A 16,913-nucleotide genomic window follows, 5' to 3' on the forward strand; every position below is an offset into this window, starting at 1 on the left:
TGTGATATTTCAATATAATTCTGCATATGCATCGGTATTCTTAACCACCCCTGTTGACCAAAAATATATAATATATAAAAATATAATAAAGAAAATATGATTTTATCCTTAGGTCATTTTAAAACCATTTATTAAGAAAAAAAGTCAATTTTGTTTGGTTGTTTAACCATTAGATCAGCAATAAAATTTTTAAATCTTATTTTTTTCCATTTTTAACATTTATGTATTTTGATTTTAAAGATGAAGTTAAAGAAATATGGACATACACAGAAAGAGAAAAACTCATCAATCTTCTGGTTCAGCCCCCAAGATGTCCACAAAGGCCAGTGCTGGGCCAGGCCGAAGCCAGGAGCCTGGAATCCCGTGCAGGTCTCTCACATGGGTGCAGGGGCCCAAAGACTTGGGCTGTCCTCCATTGCTTTTCCAGGTGCATTAGCAGGTAGCTGGATAACACCCATATAGAATGTTGGCATAGCCAGCTAGCAGCTTAACCCACTGTGCCCCTACGCTGGCCCCTAGCAGTAATATTTTTAAACATTTTCCTAAACTTCGTAGGTGTATGTAAAAGAAGACCAGTTTAGTCCAGTGTTCATGAGAAATTCATAATCAAATAGAATGATTGACAAGAGAGACAATCATTTTGGATGGGCATTTTGATACAGATAGTTAAACTGCTGTGAGGGATGCTACACCCCATATTGGAGTGCCAGTCTGAGTACTGGCCACCAGCCTTCCATTAGCTTCTTACTAATGAGCCTGAAAATGCAATGGATGACGGCACAAGTACTTGATTCCCTCCACCTACATGAAAGACCTAGATGGAGTTCTGGCTCCTGGTTTCAGGGTTGATCCAGCCCAGATATTGCAGGCATTTGGGGAGTGAATCAGAAGATGGAAATCTTTCTATTTCCAATTCTCTCAGTCACTCTGCCTTTTGAATAAATAAATATTTTCTAAAGAAAAAAACCACAACTTTTTGGCAGACAAATAGCTAAATTGCATAGAATAATATTTTTAGAGAACCCCAAACTTAGATGGCACCCCAGAGAAAACCTTTCTATTCTGGTCCAATTCTTCACTCTTAGCAGAATAAATATTTTAGAAGAGGCTGGTTGGGGAGTACTTTTTTTATATACATTACACCTTGTTCTTATTTCTCCAGAGATTATACATCCAAAATTTTTTTGGAAAACTTAAATTTCCATAAGAAACATGATAATGTTATGTAGATTAGAATACATTTTGTGCTACAGGCTTACTGTGAAGAATACTTTTAAAACTTTTTTGATGATTTTATTCTTTCCAAGCATTTAGTTGCTTGATTTAGAGAGAAAGTTTTTAATCTATTAAGTAATTAAATTAATGTATAATATAATCACAAAAAAATAAGTGTATATGATTCCATCCAAACCAACATTTTATATTGAGCAAATGTAGGTAATGAAAGGAATAAAAGTATATTTCTCTTCCTGATGTGAAAGTTAGTTTGAAAAAACTGAGTAATAGGAAGAGAAATTACTTGTTCCTCTGTTTTATTGTCCAATTCTAAAACTTTCCACTGTGAGTCTAGACTAAGCTATCAGCTGAGTTGCAGAAACCTAATTTTACAGCAAAAAAGAAAAAGGAAAATGCAATGATATCAATGACTATAGCTAGTCCTTTTCTTTCTCTTTCCCAGTCAATTTTATAAGAATTTAATTTTTTATTTACAACCAAGTCAATATTTAAGAATAATCAATTAGGTCTATATTGTGTTGTAACAAGTAAAGACACTATCTGTGATGCCTGCATCCCATATGGGTACTAGTTTGTGTCTTGGCTGCACCACTTCTGATCCAGCTCCCTGCTAATGGCCTCAGAAAATCAGAAGAAAATGGCTCAGGCATTTGGGGCCTTGCCACTCACATGGGAGACCAAGCAGAAGCTCCTAGTTCCTGGCTTGAGCCTGGCTCAGCCATGGTCATTGTGGACGTTTCAGGGAGGGAACCAACAGATGGAAGATCTCCCTGAGTCTTTTCCTCTCTCTGTAACTCTGGTGAAAGAAAGAAAGAAAGAAAGAAAGAAAGAAAGAAAGAAAGAAAGAAAGAAAGAAAGAAAGAAAGAAAGAAAGAAAGAAAGAAAGAAAGAAAGAAAGAAAGAAAGAAAGAAAGAAAGAAAGATGGAGGGAGGTAGGGAGTAAGGGAGGGAGGGAGGGAGGGAGGAAGGAAGGAAGGAAGGGAGAAAACAACAAAAAAACCCAATCAACTAGAGGGAAATTATAGGAAAATTGGGGGAGAAATGAAAGCTCTTATTTCTGTCCTCAAATTTTAAGCTCCTTGAAAACTAAACATATTCCCTCTGACCTTGTGTAGACCTAACTCGAATAAATATTCATTCCATTAAATTTTTGTTTAATTCCTTCATGTTAGGGATCCATTTGCAAAGAAACGAAACTCATCATTTATCAGGGAAAGAAACTGCGCTGTAGGAAAGCTTGCAAGAGGAAATGGCCTAACCGCAAACGGTTATTATAACTATGTAACCGCTGCTGCCATGACTATGGGGCCCGAAGGGAGGGAACATAGGCATGGCTGACCCTAAACAAGTATATATAAGAAGACCCTCAGACGCTTGTAATTTGGGTGCTACTCAGCCTCCCTCCCCAGTCCGTAGAGCCTAGTGCCCTGGGGAGAAGCTTCTGGTCTGTAGAGCCTAGTGCCCACAGGAGCCAGCTGAATGGCTTTCCCTCCTAGTGCTGGTGTAACAATAAAGAGCGTTTAACCTGATTCTTCCCAGTCTCCTCTGTGAACCCTTCATCAGCATCCTGGCCAGTCATTGGTTGTGGGAAAGCTGACACTTCATCAATGCTCTTAATCTCAGTACATTTCAAAATTCTTTGAGTTTTTTCATTACACCAAAGATAGGAAATTCAGCTGTCATTAACTTTGAAGAAAATTAGGTCTCATCCTCTAAATAATTCTTTTATACCAAAATATTATTTTTCAGACATTGAATTGTATTTTAATTAATTCTTAATCATAATTGTAAAATAATATAAGAGGACATTTCCCCCCTAAAGACTACTAAATGTGAACCTCTTTCCTAAATCCACTGGTGTTTTCAAAATGAAAATTAAAGAGAAGTATGTTTTTCCCCTAGGCTAGATAAGGTGGAAATGAGAGTGATTAAAGAAGAAATTCCTCATTACTAGGTTGTTAGAACATTTTCCCTCAGAAATTTTTACATTGCAGAGCTACTTTCCCTTTTGATAACAAATGACAGTTATAAGACAAAAGCAAACAAAAATGAAAAAATAAAATCTAAAATCATGAAACAATATGACAAGTGAAGAAATAGGATAGGCTATAATTATTCCAATTTGAATTTCCCCATAAATTATTTGTTTTGCCTTTTATTGGTTTTCACTTATACCAAACAACAGATATTACTGGTAAAACAGCCGGGAAGAAAGGCAACCTTGGTCCTATCCTCAAGTGAAAGAAGAATTTCCATTCAGACAAGGCAGTGAGCAAATCAAGATTTATTAGAAACCTCATGCCATTCCAAGAGAGGCAGAACCAAGAAACTGTGAAGATCGAGTCTGTTAAGCACAATTCTCTTTTTGGGAGAAGTTGGGGGAACAGAATATCAGCTAACAATCCATCAGAGTAGGGGACAAAACCCACCAAAAAGCTGGATTTGTAATCCTGTATATTGTGTCTAGTTTGCTCATGATAAAACAAAAAGCCATCAGAAATATGTGATTGGTAACTTCTCCTTTCTATTCTCTGATAATCCAAAACAGAAGGATAGAATCACTACTTCCTTGCTATTCTTGTGTTAAACTGGAAACTCAGGAGTGGGATCAAATCGCACTTTTACCTTGATAAGGTAACTTTTGGGGAGAAGCAAGCATTTGCAAACTCTTAAAGAGATTCTCCTTTTACTCATTCAGACACAGACTGACCTAACTGCCTATTAGTTCATTTAACTCCTCAGGATAGTATTTTTATTCAATATTTAGTTCTATTTCTGTCAATACAAAAATTAAAATGTAAAAGGGAAAGATATAAATTCAGAAATTTGTTTAAAACAGCTTATTTTAATCTGTTTTAAGGAAGGAAATGAATAGTTAGCAGTTCAAAATTAAGGTTGTAGATTTCTATTTCAAAATCTAGCCATGAACAATCATATATGTTATGCAATCCCAAAATATGCTTTCACTGTAAAAAAAAACATACTAAATGTAGCAACAGAAAATCAGAGAAGAAATTGGACAGAAACAATGCAATAATGTGCTTTACCTTGCATCTTTGTGTATATGTGATTTCTTACAAACATAGAAGAATATTCTGTCATCTAAATTATATGATTGAATTATGTAAACATATCCAGTACAATATGTATTAAAAATTAATATGAGTAATTTTTCACATAATGATAGTACCAAAATAAAATTAATTTTGTTACTATTAAACATATAATAATTTTTTTAGAATAAACAATTTAAATATCCTATTAGTCATTTTCCTGTGAAAGATTTTATTATACAAAACAGAACAAAATGTATCAAAATTGGCAGAGTTGAATAATGAGATTGAAACTCATAGTCATTTGAGCTATTCACATGCTAGAATCTATCTAGCTAACTCATTTCCCCATTTATATTGCTGACCTCTATCACCTAAACAATCCTGTTATAAAAATGCAATCAAAGCTATCATATTTTCTACTCATATTTCTTTCATATAGAATTATGTAACATAATTCTAATCAACTAGTGAAAGAAGCGGCTGTGAGCCACCATAAAAGTAGCCTTAATAAAAAAAAAAAAAAAATGGGGCTCCTGAGACAAACCATTCCAGAGACGGCCTTGGGAAATGGGGAGTAAACTGGTTCACAGAGAAAGCAGTTAGCTACTAACCAGAGATATGGGCAACAGAACATCCTGCTATGTAGATAAGCCCCCTCCCCTGTGCTTGTTCGAGCTTAACAAAAACAACCGCGAGGCATGTAGGGCACGTAGCCACCCCTTTCTGCTCTTCAATGACCCCCTCCCCTTATCCAAGCTTCCATTTCTCCTCCTCCTCGACGACCTCCTCCCCTTATAGTTGCCCAATAAACTTACGCCACCCTATGGTATGTTAATTTTGTGGTTTTGCCCCTTAAAAGCTGTGTGAGATAGCTGCTCGGGGCTCCTCTCGCTTGCTTGCTGCTTGCAGCAGTAGAGGGCCCATTTGCACAAATGAAATAAAATTACCTCCTGTTCTTTTGCATCGTCTGGTCTGGAGTCTGTGTTTCTGGGGTCGTCACAAGAGGACACCGTTTTTGGGGTCCTACACTAGTAGCTTAAAAAAGTAAATATTCATTACAAGCTTGACCTAAGTAAAATCTACTCTATGTAAAGAAGTTGTTAAATGATTAGTAATAAGTACACTTAAACATGTTAGGATTTTGGGGGAAAGTATGTGATGTGTGTATGTGCTTACATTTTCATAAATATTATACACAACATACACACAAACACAAAAGCTCTTCAAAAAGTTCATGAAAATGCTTACTATATAAAAACTACACAGGAATTTAAAAAACTTTTGCATTAACATAAGCCTGTTTTTTAATTCCATTTTTTCCATCAGATTTTTCCTACAATTCTTATCTAGTTTTTATCTGAAAGGCAGAGACAGACAGAGTTCATCCCCAAATACCTACAATAGGCAGGGGTAGGCCAGGCTAAAAACTTCAAATGGATCTCCCACAAGGGGAGCACAGACACAAGTATTTGAGTATCACTTAGTACTCCCCAGAAGCACCTTAGCAAGTAGCCAGGATCAAAAGCAGAGCTAATATTTGAATCCAGACATTCCAATAGGAGATGTAGGCAACCCAAGAAGCATCTTAACCAATCCACCAAATCCCGCTCCCTCCATGGATTTCTTAAGTCCCCCTCCCACTCATATGTTTGTGTCTATATTAGCTATATATTTATAATTTACAGGGAGAAATGGTGACAGTAAGTTATTATGAGAGAATGCTTTCTTGAAAAGTATAGGTGAGAAGTAGAGGAAGTCATAGTCAAGCATGGCAAGAAAATGAATTGAGCTTTTATACAAGAACCAGTATATTCAGTATGTGCATAAAACCCGTGCATCTTTTCACCAGGTCAATTTTAGAAATCACTTAATTTTTTTTAACTTAGAAACCTTTTATTTAGGGTATACAAACTTCATGCATTTCAAATATACAAATTTAGGAACATAGTGATTCTTCTTACCTTTCCCTCCCTTCCGCCTTCAAGCCCACCCTTCTTCCTCCTCCCTCTCCCATTCTCATCTTTACTTTTTTCAAAGATCTATTCCCCTCACCCCAGACTTTTTACTAAAGAAGGGTCTCCACTGCTGAAGAACAGTGTTTTCTTTTTTTTTCTTGATACTATTTGTTGAACTCTTTATTTAATGTAAGGTTAATTTTATGAGTAGAAAGTTAACTGAAAATAAATTTCAATTTAAAATTTCAAGAATTAAACAACAATTTTAACCTAAGTGTTGGATGTTGCTATATTAGTGACATTGATTTGGTACTGACAAAAAAAAAACAAACTCTGGACTATTTTGTGGCAGTTTATTTCATCATATGAGTGATAAAATATTCTTTTTTTCCTCACATGTTTAAATTGCTATAGTGTTAATGGGGAGAAGAGGACCAGGAAAGGTTTGCTACAGATTGACTTCCTCTTGTTTACCTGTTGCAGATCACTCTTCAGCTCACGCTTACTACCTTCTCATGCATGCTTGCAGTTGGACAATCTGTGACTAAGTGCTAAGGCTTTAAATGCCAAGGCATCTAAGTGTGAATGGTGCATCCAATTTACTGGAAAGCCAAAACTAAAGAACTACAAAACTAATTGTTTACTAATGTAAAAAGAGAAGGGACGAGGGGAATGGGAAGGGTGTGAAGAACACTCTCTGCAGAGGGAGAAGGAAAGATGGAATCTTCAAATGCAAAAAAAGAAACCTATTATCTTTCCAAAAAATAAAGTAAACCAAGGGACTGAAACAAAAACCTAACAGGGGGGTGTGAAATGGGAATTGTGCGGTAATCTGGTCCAGAGCTGGAGCACTGATCTCTGGGTCTGCCTCTTTTTCCTAACAGCAGTGAAACATCACTGATGACTTCAAAATTACCTTGAATGATTTGGCAAATTTGCATTTTTGAAACACATTAACGAAGTCTAAACAAATCCAACAGGCATCAATTAATTAATCACTAGACTGAGAATAGTCATGTTGCAGGATGAAGTTGTCAGTTTGATGCCTATACCAGACAGTAACTCAAGATAATGTTAGGTGTAATTGTATAAATAGGTTGGATGATGCAATAGAAGAAATTATTTTAAAAACAGTAAGAAGAAATTATAATCAGAATAAAATGTATTTCTTCCATTTTCATTTTTCCACATTTATTGTGTGCATTAAATCACTTAGAACAAGACTTGAGGAGGAAGAAATGAGTTTTCTTTTTCCTATCCATGCCCCCCACTCCCCACATACACCACCACCACCTCCCTAGAGCAAGTAGCTGGAATTGTGGTGGGGCCCCACAGCTTTCCCTGTGTTATTGGACTGGTCTTGTGATTCCAGCTGCTTCCAGAAAGTTTTTATGTGCCCACAGTGATAACCAGCTCTCACATTAACTGTGAACACCAGCATCAAGTCTCTTCACTATAATGCAGAGAGGATGGGAGGAGTGACTGTTCCATTTTCTCAGACGGAGGGTGGGAGAAAACCTCCCTTATGTTGAGTTTCTTCAAGGTTCAAATTCCCTTCAGACAATGGAATGGCAGCCTCCTTTTTTTGCAAACCTATTACACTTAGAGCTCATTTTCAAATCTTTTAATAGTTACCCAGAAAAAAACCTGGGTAACTATTCGTACTAAATGCACTCTTCTGAAATCACTTGTGAACCTATTGTCATCTGACTAGACCATAAGTGTAATACAAAAAAACAATACATAGGGGCCAGCGCTGTGGTACAGCAGGTTAATGCCCGGGCCTGAAGTGTTGGCATCCCATATGGATGCCGATTCGTGACCCAGCTGCTCTACTTCCAATCCAGCTCTGTGCTGTAGCCTGGAAAAGCAGTAGAAGATGATCCAAGTCCTTGGGCCCCTGTACCTGTGTGGGAGACCCGGAAGAGGCTCTTGGTTCCCGGCTTCAGAATGGCACATCTCTGGCTGTTGTGGACAATTGGGGAGTGCACCATCAGATGGAAGCCTTCTCTCTGTCGCTCCTCTCTCTGTGTAACTCTGATATTCAAATAAAATAAATGAATCTTTAAAAATTTAAAAATTAAGAAAAGAAAAAACAATATATAATCATTTGAAAGAAACTAAAAAGTTGAAAAACATAGGAACAAAAGACATCAATATTAGTAAATAAATCACAGGAAATTATTTTTAGCTTTTCTTCGTTTCTCCCTTTCTGAATCTATTTTATCTATCTATTTGTATCTATATATCTACTTCCTGCTTAATATAAAATAATCTTTTTCCAAACTAATTACATTCTCAGAAAGCATGCTTTTTAATAAATACATAGTGGGTCACCATAAAGTTAGGTTTCAATTTATTTAACTAACATTTTCCTGTTCTATGAAGTATAATTTGCTTCCAATTCCAATAACCTTTCATTCCTATGCATATTTGGTATTCTATATTAACTGCTATATATAAACAAATGATAATTATCTTTTTGAGACTGGCTTATTCCTTTTTTTTAACTTTATTTAGTAAATATAAATTTCCAAAGTACAGTTTATGGATTCCAATGGCTTTTCCCCCCCATAACTTCCCTCCCACCCACAACCCTCCCATCTCCCACTCCCTCTCCCATTCCATTCACATCAAGATTCACTTTCAATTATTTTTATATACAGAAGATCAAATTAGTGTATTTTAAGTAAAGATTTCAACAGTTTGCACCCACACAAAACATAAAGTGTAAAATACTGTTTCAGTACTAGTTATAGCATTAATTCACATTGAACAACATATTAAGGACAGAGATCCTACATGAGGAGTAAGTACACAGTGACTCCTGTTGTTGACTTAACAAACTGACACTCTTGTTTATGGCCTCAGTATTCTTTCTACTGGGATCTCACCCACAGAGAGCTTTCATTTAGGTTCGATTTCGTGGTTTTTTTTGGCCAGAGTGTCTTGGCTTTCCATGCCTGAAATACTCTCATGGGCTCTTCAGCCAGATCTGAATGCCTTAAGGGCTGATTCTGAGGCCAGAGTCCTGTTTAGGACATTTGCCATTCTATGAGTCTGCTGTGTATCCCACTTCCCATGTTGGATCATTTTCTCCCTTTTTTATTCTATCAGTTAGTATTAGCAGACACTAGTCTTGTTTGTGTGATCCCTTTGACTCTTAGACCTATCATTATGATCAACTGAGAACTGAAATTGATCACTTGGACTAGTGAGATGGCATTGGGACATGCAACGTTAATGGGATTGTATTGGAATCCCCTGGCACGTTTCTAACTCCACCATTTGGGGCAAGTCCAATTGAGCATGTCCAAAACTGTACCTCTCCTCCCTCTCTTATTCCCACTCTTATATTTAACAGGGATCACTTTTCAGTTAAATTTAAACACCTAAGAATAATTGTGTGTTAATTATAGAGTTCAACCAATAGTATTAAGTAGAACAAAAAAAATACTGAAAGGGATAAAGTATTAAATTGTACATCAACAGTCAGGACAAGGGCTGATGAAGCCACTGTTTCTTAGCGTCCATTTTACTTCAACAGGTTTCCTTTTTGGTGCTCAGTTAGTTGTCACCAATCAGGGAGAACATATGATATTTGTCCCTTTGGGACTGGCTTAATTCACTCAGCATGATGCTTTCCAGATTACCCCATTTTGTTGCAAATGACCAAATTTCATTGTTTTTGACTGCAGTATAGAATTCTATAGAGTACATGTCCCATAATTTCTTTATCCAGGCTACTTTTGATGGGCATTTGGGTTGATTCCAGGTCTTAGCTATTGTGAATTGAGCTGCAATAAACATTAGGGTGCAGACAGCTTTTTTGTTTGCCAGTTTAATTTCCTTTGGGTAAATTCCAAGGAGTGGGATGGCTGGGTTGTATGGTAGGGTTATATTCAGGTTTCTGAGGAATCCCCAGACTGACTTCCATAGTGGTTTTACCAGTTTGCATTCCCACCAACAGTGGGTTAGAGACTGGCTTATTTCTATAAGCATAACAGTTACTTTGAGATATAATTGTAGTTTTTATTCTTTGTTATATTGCTGTAGAACTATGGTCTTCCTAATTTTTACTTCTTGAATACTATTACTAGTGGTGTATTAAGTTTGTGAATATAGTGTGGATTAAAATTATGACTTCAAAAACTGATGAAAAGATGGGAGAGAGGATGGGTGATTGTTAGTGGAACAGGAGAGTGAAGGAAGTGTGATTGTCTTCTTGGAACTAGATCTATGTAATGCATAAATTCTGTTCTTTTATAGGAATAAAAAATTAAAAATAGTTCTAATATCCTGTTAATGATAAAGAGATAAATTTTAAAGGATAAGATATTAATATACTTATAACTATAATAATTTGTTCTGGGATAGCTATTCCTCTCTTTCCCTCTCTTTAATTTGATAAGTGTTAGTGATAGTTGTGCAACTTTATATGAGGGATTGAATGCCATAAACTCTGATATCTATTTTCAGAAGGAATAACAATAAGTATATTGTTTTCCTTAAGTTTCAACCTATGATATTTAAAATAGTACAAAAATCAGTGATCTTAGAATAGGAACTGGCAATCATCAATGCTGTCCTTAACAAATAACCCTGTAGCTAATAGAGTTACTTCTGTTGATTTTGCAATTTTTCCATGGTGTTTCAGCTTTGTCTTTGCCTCAATTTTGCTTTTACATTTTGGCCCCATTTTATATTCCATGTGCCCTTATAGCTCATCCCCTGCATCCCATGGTTAAACACTGCTGAAAGGCAAATATTTACTTATTTAAACACACCCTATTAAGTTCTTTGTTTTCCTTTAAATTTTACAAACTATAATTTCTTCCCTTGAAAACAGGGGTTTGATGCTAAAAAATAATGATGGCCGGCCGGCGCCGTGGTTCACCAGGCTAATCCTCTGCCTTGCGGCACCGGCACACCGAGTTCTAGTCCTGGTCGGGGTGCCAGAATCTGCCCCGGTTGCCCCTCTTCCAGGCCAGCTCTCTGCTGTGGCCAGGGAGTGCAGTGGAGGATGGCCCAAGTGCTTGGGCCCTGCACCCCATGGGAGACCAGGAGAAGCACCTGGCTCCTGCCATTGGATCAGTGCGGTGTGCAGGCAGCAGCGCGCAGGCCGCGGCGGCCATTGGAGGGTGAACCAAAGGCAAAGGAAGACCTTTCTCTCTGTCTCTCTCTCTCACTGTCCACTCTGCCTGTCAAAAAAAAAAAAAATGATGGCCAAAGTAATTTTCTGTTCTGACACAGTGATTCTAGATTCTGACTCCATTTGCTATAATTAACTTTTAAACAAATATTAACATAAAGTCATCTAAAATTCAGTAGATTGAGAACTGTAAGTAACCTTTGCCACTTAAAAATATTTGGCTCTATATTAAAAAATAAGATCTGAAACTCAACTCTTCCTTATTTTAAATTAAGTCTGAGTCTTAATAGATAGCTGCTATAGTTTTCTAGTTTTAGAACATTATTTGAATACAACAAACACACATATTTGAATATATCAAATGTTCACATCTATATTAGCATCTTATATCTGTGCAAACAAACCACTTCCTTCTTCACTAACTTTCCAGGTAATAGCAAAAAGTAATTTTGAAAGTCATATTTAGTATGATTAGATATATTCGTAGCACAGCTGCAAATCTCTTAAAGTTGTTATAAACCATGGAAAACTACTTCCTTGTGACAGTTTGTTGAGCATTTAAATGGAAATCAAAGAACCTAAGCCATCTATTTCAATTCCGTTAGCAATTCTATAAGGCTTAAAAATCTAAAATACCACAGTACTGTGAAAACACAAACTATCCAAAATTTATAAATTAAATTAAAATCTTTAACACACTATATTATTTTCAATGTACTACTAATCTTATAAGCATATATTTCTTTTATAGAGCTCATATTGCCTGTAAAAACTTTTAAATTACTTCTATATTCTGATTGAATTGAAGATTCAGATTTTGAAACATGGTTATGAAACTGTTTATCTGCCTCATCTGATACTCATGTAGGAGGCTTCTGATTCTACTTACTGAGATTGCCAAGACCTCTGAAAGCAAAGTAATCAGTTCCTTTATTCATCCTTGTTCAGTGAATTCTATGAGCACTTCCCCTCAATTTAGTGCCTTTGTTTTTGTTACCCTGAAGTTCTAATCTTTATAGCCAGTTCATATCCCCTTTCCTGCTCCATTTCCATCCTTATAGTCTTTCCTTCTTTTTTTTTTACTCTATAAATAAGAGAGTACTTCAAAAAGTTAATGTGAAAATGAAATTAAAAGACAAATCTGCAACGGGTGATTGGTTTAACATCCTATGTGGGAGTGCCTGATTTTGATGCCTGGTGCTGGTTCCAGACTCTGGCTTCCTGACTCTGGAAGACAGCAGATGATGGTGAAACTGAATGGGTTCCTGCCCTCCAGTGAAAGATCTAGAGCAAGATTCCGGTTCCCATCTTTGACCTGGACCCGTCTTGGTTGTTACAGACACTAGGAGAGTGAAGCACTGGCTAAGAGCTCTCTCTGTCTCTCTCCCTTCCTCCCTCCATTCCTCTTTAATAAATAAGTTTATTTTAGTGTAAAAAATTCCAAAATCCTTGGGCCGGCGCCGCGGCTCACTAGGCTAATCCTCCACCTTGCGGCGCCGGCACACCGGGTTCTAGTCCGGGTCGGAGCGCCAGATTCTGTCCCTGTTGCCCCTCTTCCAGGCCAGCTCTCTGCTGTGGCCCAGGAGTGCAGTGGAGGATGGCCCAAGTGCTTGGGCCCTGCACCCCATGGGAGACCAGGAAAAGCACCTGGCTCCTGCCATCGGATCAGCGCCATGCGCTGGCCGCAGCACGCTGGCTGTGGCGGCCATTGGAGGGTGAACCAACGGCAAAGGAAGACCTTTCTCTCTGTCTCTCTCTCTCTCACTGTCCACTCTGCCTGTCAAAAAAAAAAAATTCCAAAATCCATGCTTAGTTTTTCATGATACGTATTTTCAATGTGTTTTACGATCTCTCACAAACATAGATTTCAAATTTTTTGCACCATAAAAATCTTTCTTTCAATTTTATTTTGAATAAATATTTTTAAATGCATGAGTGTAAGTTTATACACTTAAAGATTTCCTTAAGAAGTATAAATCTATATGTCAAACTCCCCTCTGATAACTATCACTACCTGAAAAATCCTGGGTTCAACTGTGAATAAATTATCATCTTTATTCTGTTAATTATTTTCCTTCTTCTTCTTCATCATCTATATTTCATTTATCAGAAGTTCCTGAATTAGTTTGCAATCATTACCTATTTTCTATCCTATAGCATGGTCTGTTGTACATCTTTCCATTTTTTTACTAACAATATCATGACTACCTTCTCAGCTTCATCAACATTGCCTTTCTTGCTAAAACAAACTAAAAACGCAAGGTTTTCTTCTTTTTGCAATGATTATTCCTTGCTATTACCCTTATTAAGTCACAGATATGGTAAATACATAGGAAATAAAGTCTCACCAGAACAAACAAGCATAAAGTGGCCTTTTCTACTTCCTGCTCATGGATTACCAAATACATGACAGAGAATCTTGGCAGTACTCCATCTAATTAATATTTTTATGCAATTAGTAACAGAAATTGAAGCAATCAAATATCAGTAAACTGTCTTGAAAGTTATAACAAATATATAAGCAAACCATTTATGAAGAAGGGAGTTTCAGTTGGAATCACAGTTTTGGAGATTCACAGACTAAGATCGAGGAAGGCTCCAAGCATGTGTAGAACACATGGCAAGCCTGGAAGTAGATAGGAAACAGCTGGGCCTAACTCTCGAGCTTTTAAAAACAACTGTCTTATAAGAACTATCTTCCAATTATCTAACCTTCACATCTCAACTTCTAAGACCTTTCCTTACCTATAATGCTGGATAAATATCAAATATGAAAAATAGCATCAACAATATTTATATCAGTATCACATACTTTATAAGGATTAACCCACATCTCCTACCCTGTTCCATATGTATAACACTTTGTTAATAGTTGCTCTGAGAATGGTAATTTTTTTTAAAGACTTACTTATTTATTTGAAAGTTAGAGTTACACAGAGAGAGTAGAGGCAGAGAGAGAAAGAGAGAGGCCTTCCATCCAGTGGTTCACTCCCCAATTGGTCATAATGGCCGGAGCTGCGTCTATCCGAAGTCAGGAGCCAGGAGCTTCTTCTGAGTCTCCCACACAGGTGCAGGGGCCCAAGGATTTGGGCCATCTTCTACTGCTTTCCCAGGCCATACCAGAGAGCTGGATTGGAAGTGGAGCAGCCAGGTCTCGAATCGGCACCCATGTGGGATGCCAGCACTTCAGGCCAGCGGGTTAACCTGTTGTGCCACAGCACTGGGTGACTTAATTCAAGATGCAGGCCTTATTTCACATGACCACCTATAGGCCACCAAGATGTATTCCATAAGCCATTGACTTCATACTTGCCCCTTGAGAGTATATAACTCTTAAATTCTCAACTCCAAAATGAGCTTAGGAAATCAGAATCCCTATTAATGAGTTGCAGATACAGAATAGGTTTATATCCTCATAGTCAACTCAAAATGTTGCACTAGCATTTCCAAGCAACTCACTTCCTACTTTAGTCCCTTTTCAAATTTCCTTTCCTAGAAAAAAATTCTCTCCTTTAGTACAGATATGAAAAAAACATGCTTACTCTTATATTTTATAGTCTATATAACTGTCATGGCTTTTCAAGATATCTTTTCCAAGAAGAGCATTTTTGTTTGTGAGAACATTCAGATTCCAGATGCTAAATAATAAATTTCCACCTTCTTGTAACTATTTATCTTATTACTCAACTTCTATGGGTTTGAGATTTATTCCTTAGCCAAAAAGTGGATACTCTTGAAGGCAGACCACATTAAGGCACCTTAGACAGCCTCTCGTCCAGCAATTTGAGCCATGGAGAGGGAAATGATTTCCCAGGAGGATGTGGCCAGTTAGTGTCAGAGCTAGAAGTGTAATTTGTACCTCTGAATTTTCATTCAGTGTCTATCCCTCCATTGGTTTTACAATAATTACTTAGGCAAGCTATAAATTTTTTTTATTTACTCAAATGATAAATACTCAAAATACTTAATTGTAAAATATTTTAAATTTATATTTTCTTTGAATATCTAAATTAACAGAACCCACTCATAGGCCCTCTACTTTTGTGTTTAGATAAGAAGAGTGATTATTATTGCAATTTATTATTCATTCAAATTATAGTTCAAAGTCAACATAATAATATAATTACCAAATTAGTGTGTAAAGCTTGTTTTTATTTATATATATTTTAATTTAATATATGTAAATATATTTATAAAATCTGAAACTTAGAAACATTTAGGGGAAAATACCATTTGAATTAATCGTGTTGAAAAGTCTCATATGTATCTCAATATATTCTCAATATGTATAATTACCCAATTTGCTTACTTTTTTTCTAATCAAAATGAGATTTTCTTGGACTAATAGGTAGAGGTAGCAATTCATCAGAGTAGGGACTGTGTCCTCTATATTACTCCATTTCTACAACCTCTGCATGAGTTAATGATAGCAGTTCAATACCTAACTGCAGTTTATTTTCATGGTTTTAGTTATCCATGAAAAACAAATAATATACAAAATATAAAAACAAAATAAAAATATAAAATGGAAATTTGCAAAAATAATTTATAATTTATAATTTAAACTATGCAGCATTCTGATTAGCCTGTTGAGATAACACATTGTTCAGCTCTATCCCTGCTGAGATGTGATTGTCCAGGGTATCCAGCTATATACAATACTCACCCCATCTGCCACATAGCCATCTTAGTTATCAGCTTGCCTGTTGTCCTGACACGTTGCTTGTATTCACAGTGCTTGTCATGCTTTTTCATTTCATCCCACTGTGTAGACATTGTACCATTTGTTTTCATTACTAAAGTGGTGAGTACAATAATATATTTTGAGAAAGACACAATATTCAAACTTTCATTACACTGTACTGTCATAATTGTTCTATTTTGTTCTATTTTATCATTAGCTGATTATCTCTTACTTCATCTATTTTATACATTAAAGCTTATCATAAGTATTTTTATATAAGAAAAAACGTAATACATATAGAACCCATCATGGGTCTTGTAATGTATTCACCGAAGATAAAAGAGAACTATTGTATAATCTATGATTATTAGGCAAGAACATGAAAGGGCAGAGAAATAAATTAATTAACTACAAAAGGTAACAGAAATTGAATTCAAATCTAAGCATTTATCACATTTAAGCCCTCACTTTATTTATTTATTTTTTTCATTTCTTTATTATTATTTTTTATTTATTTGAAAGACAGAGTTAAAGAGAGAGGTAAAGCCAGAGAGAGAGGTCTTCCATCTGCTGGTTCACTCCCCAAATGACTGCAACGGCCAGAGCTGAGCTGATCCAGTCAGGAGCCAGGAGCTTCTTCCAGGTCTTTCACATGGGTGCAGGGGCCCAAGAAGTTGGGCCATCTTCTGCTTTCCCAGGCCATAGCAGAGAGCTGGATCGGAAGAGGAGCAGCCAGGACTAGAACCGGTGCCCATATGGGATGACAGCAATGCAGGCTGGGGCTTTAACCCACTGTGCTACAGTGCCACCCCCTAATTCCTCACTTTACC

The 16,913-nt window shown here is 36.6% G+C and overlaps 1 long non-coding RNA gene across 1 annotated transcript in view; it reads right to left on the reverse strand.

Annotated features, from left to right (window-relative positions):
- The window catches only part of LOC127493416 (uncharacterized), a 42,229-nt gene extending 33,952 nt beyond the window's left edge, over positions 1-8,277 (reverse strand). Inside the window, exon 1 of the long non-coding RNA XR_007923529.2 lies at positions 8,154-8,277. This is a non-coding gene — a long non-coding RNA (uncharacterized lncRNA). The remainder of the gene's footprint in view (positions 1-8,153) is intronic.
- Between the last annotated feature and the right edge of the window lie 8,636 nt (positions 8,278-16,913).

This window comes from Oryctolagus cuniculus, chromosome 7 (genome assembly GCF_964237555.1).
Source record: "Oryctolagus cuniculus chromosome 7, mOryCun1.1, whole genome shotgun sequence".
Classification (NCBI taxonomy): domain Eukaryota; kingdom Metazoa; phylum Chordata; class Mammalia; order Lagomorpha; family Leporidae; genus Oryctolagus; species Oryctolagus cuniculus.